At 39.3% G+C, this 12998-nt stretch overlaps 1 long non-coding RNA gene across 4 annotated transcripts in view; it reads right to left on the bottom strand.

Moving 5' to 3' along the window:
• The window catches only part of LOC135311887 (uncharacterized), a 128512-nt gene that overhangs the window by 102619 nt on the left and 12895 nt on the right, over nt 1-12998 (bottom strand). For 3 of the 4 annotated variants that reach the window (XR_010371426.1, XR_010371430.1, XR_010371432.1), the window contains exons 2-3: nt 11914-11973; nt 9781-9859 (exon numbers count right to left, since the gene is read on the bottom strand). The exons of the other annotated variant lie outside the window; for it this stretch is intronic. This is a non-coding gene — a long non-coding RNA (uncharacterized LOC135311887). The remainder of the gene's footprint in view (nt 1-9780; nt 9860-11913; nt 11974-12998) is intronic. 4 annotated transcript variants of the gene reach the window in all.

Below are 12998 nucleotides of genomic sequence, written 5' to 3'. Positions count from 1 at the left end.
GGGAAAGATCCTACCTTATTACTGCAGCAGGGCACTTAGATTTTATAGGAAGTTTTCAATGTGCATTAGTTTTACCAGTATGACTCAGCTGTAACTTTGTCCCCATTATTTCAACAGCAGGCGGTAGTTTCAGAGATGGCAAAGTCATTTGGGAACAGCAGAACACAGCCCTGTAATTCAGCATCTCTTTAATCAATCCATATGAGTATTTTAAGAGTAGCAGTCAACTGCATTGCAGAGTTTGATTACAAGAGCAGAATAAAACTCATCAAGATGATCTTTTGGATTTTAATGGCAGAGTGACCAAGGTAGCACTGTGCTATTACATATTTAGAGTTTAACAGTACAGACTAATTTTATTCTAGCCTAGTGCATTCCCCTGTAACTGCTCAATTCGTACAAAAATTCTACATTAATGTGCCTGTAAAAAAAGAAAAAGCATGATATTAATAATTCTCCATTCTGCCTGCAAAAGCCTATCTTTGCATATATTGATTTCATTTTGGAAGACAACAGGCCCTGGATTTTACAGATTTCCACAGAAAAACACCACAGCACACCTATATAAATCCAAATTTCTTACAAAGCACAGTAATCAAATCCCACAATACTGGGGTTTACCTCGCTTGGCTTCTACAATGTAGGTGTCCACATTTAAACGAGCTGTCTAGGTACCCACTGTAGGTAAAGGAGATCTACATAAAATAGTGGAGTCTTCAGTATGGTTCATTTCACTAAATCCAGTCTCTCCAGGAGAAAATGAGGAATCACATCCTAAACTTCCTAAGGTAGCCCTCCACTGACAGTGAAGAGCCTAGAGTGACCTGCTCCGACACAAGTCGTTCGCCCACACCGCTGCTCCTGGAGGGATCAATCTCGCTGGCAAGTTCAAGGCGTGCTCTTGCCCAAGACATAAAAACCTTGGCAAAAGGGAGATTTGATTTGTAGTTCTGGTATCAGAAATGATATGCACAAGCCCACAATATTAAAGACATGCTGACCCCATGGTCATCAGCCAAGGAAGTGACGCCAAGGACAAAGACATTCTGCCCTCCTAGTCTGACCACAACCTCTCTCTGTTGAAAAGATGGTGTTTCATCATTCCATAAGAGAAGTGAACCATCACATCTGATTTTAGGTCCTGAAACTGCTGAGTCTTTTATACCTAATCAAGAAACAATATATAGGCAAGAACCTTAGACGGAAGAAAGAAGCAATGAAATGCAGGTAGAGAAGTACAATTTCTCTTACGCGCAACATACAGCAGTTTGCCTATTTTGATCTTTACACCCGTGACAGCTCAGTGACCTACAACCAGCGAAACTGTACAGACAGTATAATGGGATGTCAGGGGTTCAAAACCAAGCTGCCTGTGCCCTCTCACTCTGCAGTATAGGTGGGGGGGAGGTCAGCCTAAAGCATTCGGAAATTCTACGGCCCATCTTTACAAACGGTATTATGTTCTAGATCCATCTAGTCCGAAATTTTACCTCCTCAGATCTTTTTTTGACCTTTTTCTATTTTCTTCTTATAATTACACTATATTGTTACCCACATAAAACAAGGCGCAAGATTAAAAAGCCTAATACTACTCTTGTAAATATTTTACTACTCATGATCAGTTTCCAAAGACTTTATTTAGCCTTTGGTTATAAAGAAAAAGCCAACAAAAAAAAAAATCAAGCACAACCCCTCCCCCCCTCCAAACCCAGAAATCAGCCAGTCAAAGCAGTGCTTTCTACTCCAATAAACCCAAATGTAAATCAACTCCAAAGTTTTCTTAACCAAACAAATATGAAAATTATGTATTACTGAATATTTGAAACATGAAGATACAAAGAAGATCCTGTGCTGTTTTAACATGCACTCCGCTGCCTTTGATCTGGTGTCAGCGAGCGGTTTGACTTCTGAAGTATGCACTATCAAGTCTGATCACTGCACTCCCTTCAAAACTTCCTAGCTTGACATTCCTGTTAGTCATTCAACTGCTTCTCGAGTATTCTGCAGAAGAGAAAAACACCCTGAACAATACCAGGAATACATCCTTCCTTTCCTGTTCGGGTACATTTATGTCAGTCACCTTCCTCTTCCAAGAAATTTCAAGACATCTTTTGAAATATGGAGACATAACTCCATTAAAAGTTATCAGTGCTGTGGTTAGAAGCAAGCTGTACAAGCTTCACCCTCAGTGGCCAACAGCTCTGAGATAAATGATAATAAATGGAGTTTGTAAACTCTCTATGCCAATTCACACTGTTTCTGTTGGAAAAATCACTTCACCAACCTTCATGCACTGAACAGACTCCAGGCCCCATTTCTACACATGCATTTATTCTATTTATTTGTACACAAGCTTTTTATTCTATTCACAACACACTGGGATGAATGCTCTGGTGTCTCCTTCATTCTCCCTCTGTTTTCTGCCACTCTCTTTTTCAACTTAAAATGGAGGAAAATGTCAAGACTGTCAAATTCAAGAAACTGATACCAGCTAATGCAAATTAACAGAAACAAATGAAGGCCTTGGAAATGGCTTCCGGAGATAACAACTGCCAAATGTCACCGACACACTCGTGTCCTTTTCCACTGTTTGGTTAAAAGCTGTTAAGATGGGTCACATGAATAGACAGGAAACCCTTCTTTAATCCCATGTTGGTTCAATTCTCTTTCGTCTTCAATAAACCAGCTCCACTAGATCTAACAGCATCTAACATTTCCCATAAAACATTTAAAAACTAAGTATAAAAACACTTTTCTGCAACCCAAAGCACTCTATGCAACTCCTGGATCTATCAAAATTGAACATCAGATCGATTCAGGAAAAGCTTGTGTCCTACAGTAGAACATTAATTTCTTTGCTCCGGCTCTCAGAACTATTTACATGGCTATGAAGACACGACAGACAATATTTGGTGCTGAAGCTGCTTTCCTGTTTTAACAAACCTTTTTGGTCAAAGCAAAAGATTATGTTTATTGTTGACAATGACACAACACACAGTTAATTGTCATTCCCAAACTCATCTGTTATCCTGACCTCCTACCACTTGTGGCACTTAAAATCAGAAAATCCATTTAGCGACAAAAACCTTTAAGGGGAGGGAAGACAAAAAAGGCTTTAATGTGAAGTATGAGAAAAAATTATCAACTGCTGAGTACAGCAACACAAAGATTTACTTCTAGAAAAAGGCTGATTTTTGTTGTGATTGTAAAATAAATTGTAGGATTTCTACTTTATCCTCAGAACCTTTGAAAAAGGTAATGAAGACTATTTCTTAGAAATTGTTAGAATTACACAGAACTGGTTTCTTACTTTTAAGGTTGTACTAGCAGAAAATGGTAATAAGAGAAGCTACATCAAATCCTGTACCACTCTACAATACCATGACCAGACTCTGTTTGCCTTTACCACATAGATGATGCTAACCTCGGCAGTACAGTGCTGCAAAGGCAGTGTTCTCCATCAGTGCTGACAGAGTTCTGTAGTTCTACACCAAGAATAACTCACTGAAATGATAGCATTAAAATCATTCTATTTGTGGAGTCAAAGAAAGCCTGCCATTTTATTTTTTGGTCTTCTGATCAGAGAAGAATGAATGTTTTGTCCTCAGTATATTCTGGAAATGAACCTGCAACTACTTCCGAGAAGCATTTCAGTTTTGGCAACCAGCTGAGAAAAGCTGATGTACAACGACCCTCTATTTCAGCACATCTGAACTTCCTTGGCCCGAGCCTCATTTCAGCAAAGAATCCTTCTCTCCAGTTCATATTACAGAACTCTGAAGCCGAAGGAGGAAAGCTGCTTCGTACGTGATTCGCTCTTTGTAACACCTCACAGGCTGCAAAATGCAAGTCTAGCAAATCTGTTGTAATGGAGTCTAAATGCTGCAGAAATTAGGATTTCGCATATGACTACACTCCTAGCAGTAGATGCATACAGTACCCTCATGTGCTACCTTCCAATTACTAATACAGTAGTACTGCCATCTGTACTGCTTCTTTTTCAAGTGTCTGCCCATCAGATGGTTGCCTGCTTTAACCTCCTGCCTCCCTCCATCTTCCCGTGCCCTGATCGTTCTTCCAAGTCTCTACCAGCTGTCAATCTGTGAGTCTTACAGCTGAGTTCATGAGACATGATTTAATTTGATTTTACTCACAAACCAAGATCTCAGTATTGATCTGTTTTGGTAACTCTCTCAAAATCTGATTCATTATCTTAATGCGATGCCTTGAATGACTTCCAAAAGACTGACTTGCAGTCAAAGGTTAAAAATTTCCTCATTGTATAACAAAAACCTAATAAAATTTGTATAATTCAGTATTATGTAGCAAGCAATTTTCTCATTTAAAGGGTCTGAATAATCAAAGACTTACTTCACTACCAACGCAGTACTGCCTTTTGAGAACACTGCAAATATTCTGTGATACTATAATTATTCTCTGTGTTAATACTCTGGTAATACTGCCAGCCGTTCTCTAGTATGAACAGGAACTATACTTCAGCATTTATTCATTCCGAAAGCAGCTTGTCTCATTCCGTGAGTCCAGTGCAAGGCTTCAGTACACAGCATTTCATCCAACTTTTGGAAAAAAAAGGAGAGGGGGGAAAAAAAGAACGAGAAAAACCAATCCTCATTTTGAACATTCCACAATTAAGTGTTGAAGTCTCATGCTCATTCTCCCCATTAAAGACCCAAGTCTTTCCTCTGGGTAATAAGAAGGGGTCTCATCTTTACCTTCTATGCTTAAAACTTTTCAACATTGTAACTAGATCATTTACAAGAACAGTGCAGACCTCTAATGTCATCACGGGTAGCATTATATAATGTTTCTGCTCATATTTCAACCATTGTTTAGAGTGTTCTAGGCTACTTTTAGGAGTTTTTTTTTAAAAGTCAAAGACAGACTGAGAAGCCTCAGCCATTAAAACTTATGTAGCAAGAAAAGAACTTTAAGTACTTTTCTGACTCAGGCCCTACTCCAGACTTCGAGAAAGTTCTGCAAAAACCAGAAAAATCTCTGCAGAGCCCCTAGCAGCCATGCTTCGGGGGGGGGGGGGGGGGGAACTTGCCTTGACAAACTTGCAATTGATCTCAAATTATGAAGAATTAAATGATCCAGGGGGCTAAAGCCCGAGATGTACAGAATGCCCCATCTTGTCCATAGAGCCAGCACAGATACTCAGTTGCAGAGCGAGGAACCAGGGTGGGTCCTCGTTCTTAAACACTAAGGGCCTCGTGCGTAACACTGAGTTTTTTCTATAAAGCAGAAACCAGTTCCCATGAAAAATAAAGTCAACTGAACTGAGAGAATACAAATGGATGGACAGGAACTAGAGTCTGCAAGGAAATTAAAAAACAGGTTTTGCTGTAAGGATGAATGCAACACAGGGAGTACCAGCAAATGTGTGAAAACTTAAACTGTGTTAGACACAGGTAATGAGGGGAAGGTGAACAAGTGCGTTCAAACAGACATTTCAATAGCGGATCTATGCAACAATTCCAGACCACGAGCTTTATCAAAGGGAGGTTCAGTGCTTTGTTGTTCAGCCTAACAAAATGCAACTATAGAAACAAGCTTCAATATTGAAGACACTGTCTCCCAGAAAAATAACTTGTGAACCTAGAGATGTAAAACCGCATTAATTTCACAAACAGTATTTTTTAAGTTATAATTCAATCTTTCCCACATCTACCGGGGCAAAACAATCACAAAGTTTTCCAAAACCACTTAAAACTGGGTTGTGATCTTTTCTGTAGCCTCGGGGATCATGACTCTGGAAGAGTCAGATGATGCATTTTCACGTTCACACAACACAGCAACTCTTGCAGAAGTCGCAATGGATTTTGCACACTGGAAGCCTATAAGATTCTATTCTATACAACAGTACCACATCACATGTATTAATAAGCTGCGTCTTAGTTTCTCTTTCTCTCCATCTGGTGTTATTTTTGTGCATCCTTCACTAACTTGAAATTTGAAACCATTTTTTCATTTTCTCATGTCATTTTATTTAAAGCATATGCTTTGGTTATCATCTTTGTCTGCATGTGTGATATCAATAATGATTCTGTACAGAAAGAGTCAGATTCTGAAATCTTTATTAGGTAACAGCTTGCCTCAGCAACACGGGCAGTCTACAAACTATTTAAATCAATTAGACTAATTTCCTTATTACTCAGCCCGATACAGATACTGTATATTGGAATGCAAGTAAACACACAGAGACAACTAAAAGAAAAGCTATTTGCAAACACTGTAAAAGATCACAAACAGATTAAACATGAATCAAGATGACGGCAAATGCCGTAGCAAATCCCAGCCAGCGACCCATCTCACACAGTGTCCTGCCCAGCAGAAGCCACCGTAAAAATTTCAGAAAAAGGTGTAAGGAATTCCTGCAATTAAAAAAATTGTAAAATACATGATAAAAAAAGGGATTACTTCTACCTAAATGTCATCTATTACTGGCTGGCGTACGCCCTCGAGAATAAGCGTTCTCCTGATTCACTGACAAAGTAATCACCGTGAGATTTCTAAATGTTATCATACTCATTTTTAGTGCATTACACAACTCTCTTTTTCCATTTCAAGTAAAATAAAGTATCTTAATTAACACATTATTATATGGCAACCTTTCAACACATAATTTTCTAAAAGTACCAAACCAGTTGAAACGAAAAGGTAAACAATTAGTTCTTTAATATCACGGTCTGTGTGTCCTCCTAGTGATAACTATCTGAAACTGCAGTGATGTGTTTAAGAGCTCCTGTTCCTTGTTTAACTCTTTATTTACTTCGTTTTACTTTTATTTAGGGAATTGCAGCTGTCCAGCCATCTACTGCTGACCTTTACCCACGTAAATACAATCTCCACAAGCTCAACGCTAGGTATGCAGTTGGGAATGTAATAAAGACATAAAGATAGATAGCCTTTTGCAAAGTACTTCAAGGTTTAGGTTTTCAAGCAACATAGAAAACTAACAAACTGACTCCAACACAATTTTCAGCAAAGCCTATGTGCCAAAGTTTCACCCAAAGACGAGGTACTTTAAATACAAATAAACACGTGGCATTCTTTCAATGCCATAATTAACTAAGCAGTTCGACCCCAAGTCCATTTCTACAAAGCAGCTGTAATACAGCTCCAAAGGCTTTAGGTCACTTAATCTAACCCTTTTTCATTCACAGGTTATTGCATTTCATCTTCATGGGCTTTCAGAAGCACTTTTATTTGATTTTTCACCTGTTAGGTGAGCAGACCATGCACCAGAGAGAGAACTGGCAAAAACCGATTCAACCAAATACTCCCAGGTTATCTCAGGTGAACACACGAACACCAAGCAACAGGTTAATGCAAAGATCATCAAGGGCTTTACCAGACTGAATTGAAAGGAAAGTCCACCTGAACCTCAAATCTAACTATCACACAGAATCCCAGGTTGGAAGGGACCTCAGGGATCATCTAGTCCAACCTTTCTGGGAAGAGCACAGTCTAGACAAGATATCAGTATGACTTTTCAGCGTTAAGTACTTCCCTTAAGGACTGTCTTAGTATCTACCATTCTTGCCACCAGGGTACAGGCAGAACAAGCTACTGTATTCTCCCCAGCCCTGTGATAAAAGGGAATACACAGAGAGCTGTGATTATATGTACAACGTAGTGCCATGTCAAGCTACCTAGTTACCTCTGAGTGAGAGGCTCAGGCACCAGAAGCACAGCATTCAATTTAACCCAGTATCTCAAGATCCTCAGACACTTACCATGAATGCCAGCAAGTGAGGCCATTATAGCAAGAAGTGCTATTGAGTTCAGGGGTTCCCCACCACCTCCAAAAAGTCCCAAAGCTGCCCTTGTTTTAAAGTGGTAACTCTTATCAGTTATTAGTGTTTCAGAACTAGCAGATCAAAGCACACTTAGTTAAAAAAAAAATACGTCACATGTGATAGTCATGGCAACGCAGCAATTGCATTATGGTACTGGGACAAGTGCATTAATGCCTCATATTACAGCACATGAACTGAACATGCTTTTGTGAAGCTAGAGCCTGATCCCAAACACGAGCACACTCCCACAGTTCCCAGTAACTTTAGTATGCTGTCTTTAATTTTCTTTATATTCAGATTCATAAGACGACATTAATTTTTAAATAATAAACACCAGAAGTGAGAACACACTGATGAGGACACTGGCTCCACAGCCACAAGTTTGAAACAAGGACAAGAAAAATGAGGAAATGAAAAAATAATAGAACAGTAAATGCGGGCCTCTCAAGTAAGTTGAAAACCTGTATTCTTCACACAGAGGTGATAAAAGCCACAAAGCTGAGGTCTGAACTGTAGTTTTAGAAATCTGCAAACTGATTCCTGCATCGGCAAAAGAGGTTTGAGACATAGAAGGGTTATGACAGACAAGCTATTGACAAACACTAATTACCAATGAAATTACCATGGAAATTTATAGGAATGTTGCCAAGTATAGGCTGACAGGCAACATGTCTTCACGGAGACAGAGTTTATAGCTAGTATAAAACAGCATGCGGACTGGCTAAAACCACATCATAACAAAACTGTTTGTAAATTTAAGAAGTGTTTGCGTTTTTAAGAATTTCCCATTGTTATTGTTTCTGTGAAGTCTACCACGTTTCAATATATCTTCCATGGCTGAACAAAATAACCTGATTTGAAATGAATGAGAGTATTATTAACCCCAAATACTCATGTCTGTCTTCAACCTTCAACTTGGCACATGATGTTCTAACACTCATTTTCACAGCAGCAGCTCTGCATCGTCACATACTGCAAAACTTAGATAATTTATAAGTTAAAGCACTCCTTTACAAGGCTGTTCTAATTAGTCTTTGCTAGCTAGACTCTGCTAGCCTAGGTATTAGCCTTAACTAGTATTTTAGCCAATTAATACAAATCAAAAAAGAAAGAAAAAAACCTAAACAAACCATAGAGAACGCCCAAAACTCAACCCAGAAACATAATCGACACATTTTAGGATTATACTGTTATTTAAAAAGAAAAAAAAACAAATTTTTTAGGTATTTCAGTTCCTCCAACTTGGTTTAAAAAAAACAAACAAACAAACCAACCTAAACACAAACTTGAACAGTCAGACATAACTCTTTTAAACTACCTTAGAATTCTAATTTTTCCTTAAGACAGGCTCTTCATCTTCCCTGGTTCCCACACACACTGATCTGCCACAGTTTAATCAATGTATATTGCCCTCGTATGACTATATTTCTGCCTTTTGACGAATACATTTTGGCTGAAATAATCTCTCTTACATTATAAATAATAATGTTATATAATCCAAAAATACATTCAATGTTAATCGAACGAGTCATAAAGCGTGGCTGCTTATTTCCTTTCCCACACACACATACATGCTTCTTTTTACTGTCAAATCCTCAACATCTTACAAAATTTGATGGCCTCTTCTAAAACCTGCAAGTTTAGAAGCCACTGACAGCATGAGACCTTTGCATTTAAAAAAAACATTAGAAAATGAATTTTAACAAGCTTTGCAAGACACTAATTGCCTTTTATGTATTTGGAACCCAACAGGAAAATGAGAACACAAAATAGTTTTGCTGATGCTGGTTTTACCTCCTTATTTTAAACATAATCAGATCATTTGTCAATATGTGACTCACGGTTTACTAAAGCTTGAGACCGTCAATACTTTCTACGTGTCAGACTGTGTGTTTAAGTTGTTTCCACGCTACCACCGACTGCGCTGGGTTTTGTGAACTCTATTTCTCTGTGGTACCTTCTCCAGCACAGCTTGTGCCCTCTGCAGCATTACCCTCCATCACCAGGTATCGCTACTCTGCGGTGGTGTACATGCTCTGGAGTATAAACAAAAGCAAGGTGGACAGTCAGAAGCAAGAGAAGAGAAAACAAAAACACAGCTGAGTTTTTCTAAGAAATACATTTTTAGATTTACCATGTAAAACAAGGTTTTCAGGAAGTGGCTCATACCGGAAGCCAATGACCTCACAGCTTCTTATAAATACCACACAATTACAAAATGAAAGAGAGCAGTATGTCTTGCTACCACTTTCTTTGAACGTTCACATGCTAACTATTAACTCAATGCTTCCCAATTATGAAAACCACGCTCCAGACAAAAAGAACAGGGTTTTTACAGGTTTAAGATACACATCGATGCAACACTTGTGCCATTCCAAGCAGTGAAACACCATCAAATCTCTGCACTATCAAAGCCCTTCAATGTTTGGGGTTTTTTCTTTTTTAATTTTGAATCTTAGGTCTGTTGTGCAAAGCCCTAACAGGCAGACGATTAGTCACCCCTCACATCTAAGCCAATCATTAAAACCCCTTGTACTCCCTATGAACTGTCCCCGCCCCTTTCCTTCTATTTCCAAAACTACTTGTCACACTACTTCTTGTCCCTCTGGTCACCACCATTACAACTCTCCTTGTAAGACATTTTTCTTGCACAGCTTCAACGAGATTTTTCTATGCAGATTCCCAGCGAGCACCTTTCCAAAGACAGGGGAAATACTCACTTTTGAAAAAGTGGGTCTTACCAGAGAAGGTGCCAGGTTACTTCAGCATAATTTACTTTTGATAAGTTAATTGTATTTTATTTTCTGTATCATGTACTCAACCTCTCACTCTCTTCTAAGATTTCCAAAGTCTACTGAAGCCATACTATGATTCTATAGCTGTCCAAGTACTTTTTGGAGCTTATCAGTTCATCTGGACTTCAGTGCTTTAGCATCAGTCTCCTTTACACCTGCCTTAGTTTCTAAACTGTCATGTCCATTAACCATCCTGCCTTTTCTCCACGTCCTCACCACGGACTGAATCAATCTGAAATGCCATTACCTGCAATGACAGCTCTGCTTCCCCATTCTATTTTTTTATTTGAATGACTGAAGAATCTTTTGATATTTCTCACTGTTTGACATGTCTTAATACGGCTTGCAGGTTCTGGTTATCTTCTTATCTTTTAAAGCTGGCTGTTCTTTCTAGCTCAGTCCTTTCTCCATTCCTTTTATTTATTTTCCTTCTTTAACATACATACCCACGCGTTTAGATCTGAGGCCCTCAGGATTTCTACCCAACTAATACAAAACTCTAACCACTCTTACCTCAGCTCTTATCCCACTGATTGAAAGAAACTCCTGCCTTTCTCTATGCTCAGATCTGCATGCTCTCTGTCTGGTTTATTCCACTGGGTTCACCAGATCAGCGTGAGCTGAAATGCCTTCAGGAAGAACTGGACCTCACCATCTGCTTTTTCTAAACCCACCAGTGTATTCTGGGACATGTTTTACATCTTGATAAAAGAGAATGGACAAAAACGCAAATTTTTTCAATACACAGACTGCACTACTCTCTTCTAAAGACCTCCATATGCAGCTCTTCCTGGTCTTTCCTGATGGATAGGTCTAGAAACTCAGAATTTTAGATTTATCTGTTAGGTTTGAGGATTAGTTTTGGTGGTTTTTTTCATTAGTAATCCTGGCTTGTGCTGACTTTTGTTGGTAAAACCACATTACAAAATTCTGTCCCAGGTTATTTTACAGAAAGAACTGGATAACCTCACAGACTTGAGTAACAGAAGTGCGATGAATTTCAACAGCAGAAGATATAGTCATATACCTGGGTATAATACATATTTCCACCCGATAAACAGTTCCTTAATTTGGAAACTACAAAGGAGGAAAAAGCCCAGCCCACTACAAAGCGACCACAGGTCATCAAGAGTGATGTATCTGTGAAATACAGCAATTGTGACCCCAATTTATGGCTGCCTGAAAACTTCAGCTAATTATTGTGTGTGCCCTGTTTAAGAAAGATGGAGTCAGACTCGAGCATTGAAAAGAGGTTCTTTTAGGTAGCAGAAATGGCAACAGATGGTAACATCTACCTTTCAACTGAGAGTTCAGTGCTTGCCAGAATGCATGGACTGGTCCACTACACCACAAATCTAAAAAGAAAAAGAAAAGAAAAAAAAAAAGGCAAATGAAAAGAGGACATCATCTGCTCACTAGCAGTGGTCTTAAGATGAAGAATTACGACTTCTCAGCAAGCCCGGTGACGGGAGCCGAAGGATCCTCTGGGCCATGAGTAGAAAACAGCAAAAGAGGAGCACCGGTATAAACGGAAAGCAAGCGGTTGCTTGTTCCTGCTGCCTCCCAGCAACGATGGATGCCTGCCTGCACAAGCTCGTGCTTTGTTATTTTCTGCTCCATCAGTGGTCTGCGTTAAACTGTTCAACTGCAGGAATCAGCTGAACGAAGCAAAGAGAAGCAGCACCTGCAGCCTCCACACTGGTCTCAGCTGGGAAATGACACAACAGCACCAGTTCCAAAATGAAAGGCAGGACCATGAAGTTTCTGAGGCAGGAAATGGAGGACGATTCAAGCAGTCATTTCATGCAGTCTCAGCTGCGGAGCAGCAGTTAACAACGGCAAGATGATTAAGAATAGTTTCTTAAACCGTGTTTCTGCTTTGATGAGTGATTCCAACTGCACTACACATCAAAGCCCAGCACAGCAAGCTAACTCACCACAGACTTCAGACGTTCTGGAGGATATTAAGAGACGCTAAAGGACACCATGGCCCATGCTGTTTTAACAGTGTGGGCAGCAGGCAAATTAAGGTGCAAACCCAGCTCAGATCTGAGCCAAGTATGCAGAGCAGACACAGTTTAGGATGATCAGAAGAATGGAATAAATCAATCCTGCAAACACAGACCAGAAGTTTTGCTTCCTTACCTGACTGAAGAGGTAGTGAGTGATAGAATTCCTGGTCATAGAAAATTCGAGGAATAAACACGAGCAAGAAGAGATGCATAAGGCAAAACCTAACATTATCATAAAAAAAAAGGTAGGTACGAAATAGCCCTTCAAAACGTTAGGCTGGCAATTCAAAGACTTTCAAGACCCTGGATGCTCTGACATTTAGAATCTTTCTTCTAATAATGAAGTAAAAAAGCCCAGCCTTAAGATA

This window comes from Phalacrocorax carbo, chromosome 1 (assembly GCF_963921805.1).
Source record: "Phalacrocorax carbo chromosome 1, bPhaCar2.1, whole genome shotgun sequence".
Classification (NCBI taxonomy): domain Eukaryota; kingdom Metazoa; phylum Chordata; class Aves; order Suliformes; family Phalacrocoracidae; genus Phalacrocorax; species Phalacrocorax carbo.
The sequence above is the reverse complement of the archived record's forward strand: the minus strand, read 5'-3'. Positions and strand labels throughout refer to the sequence as shown.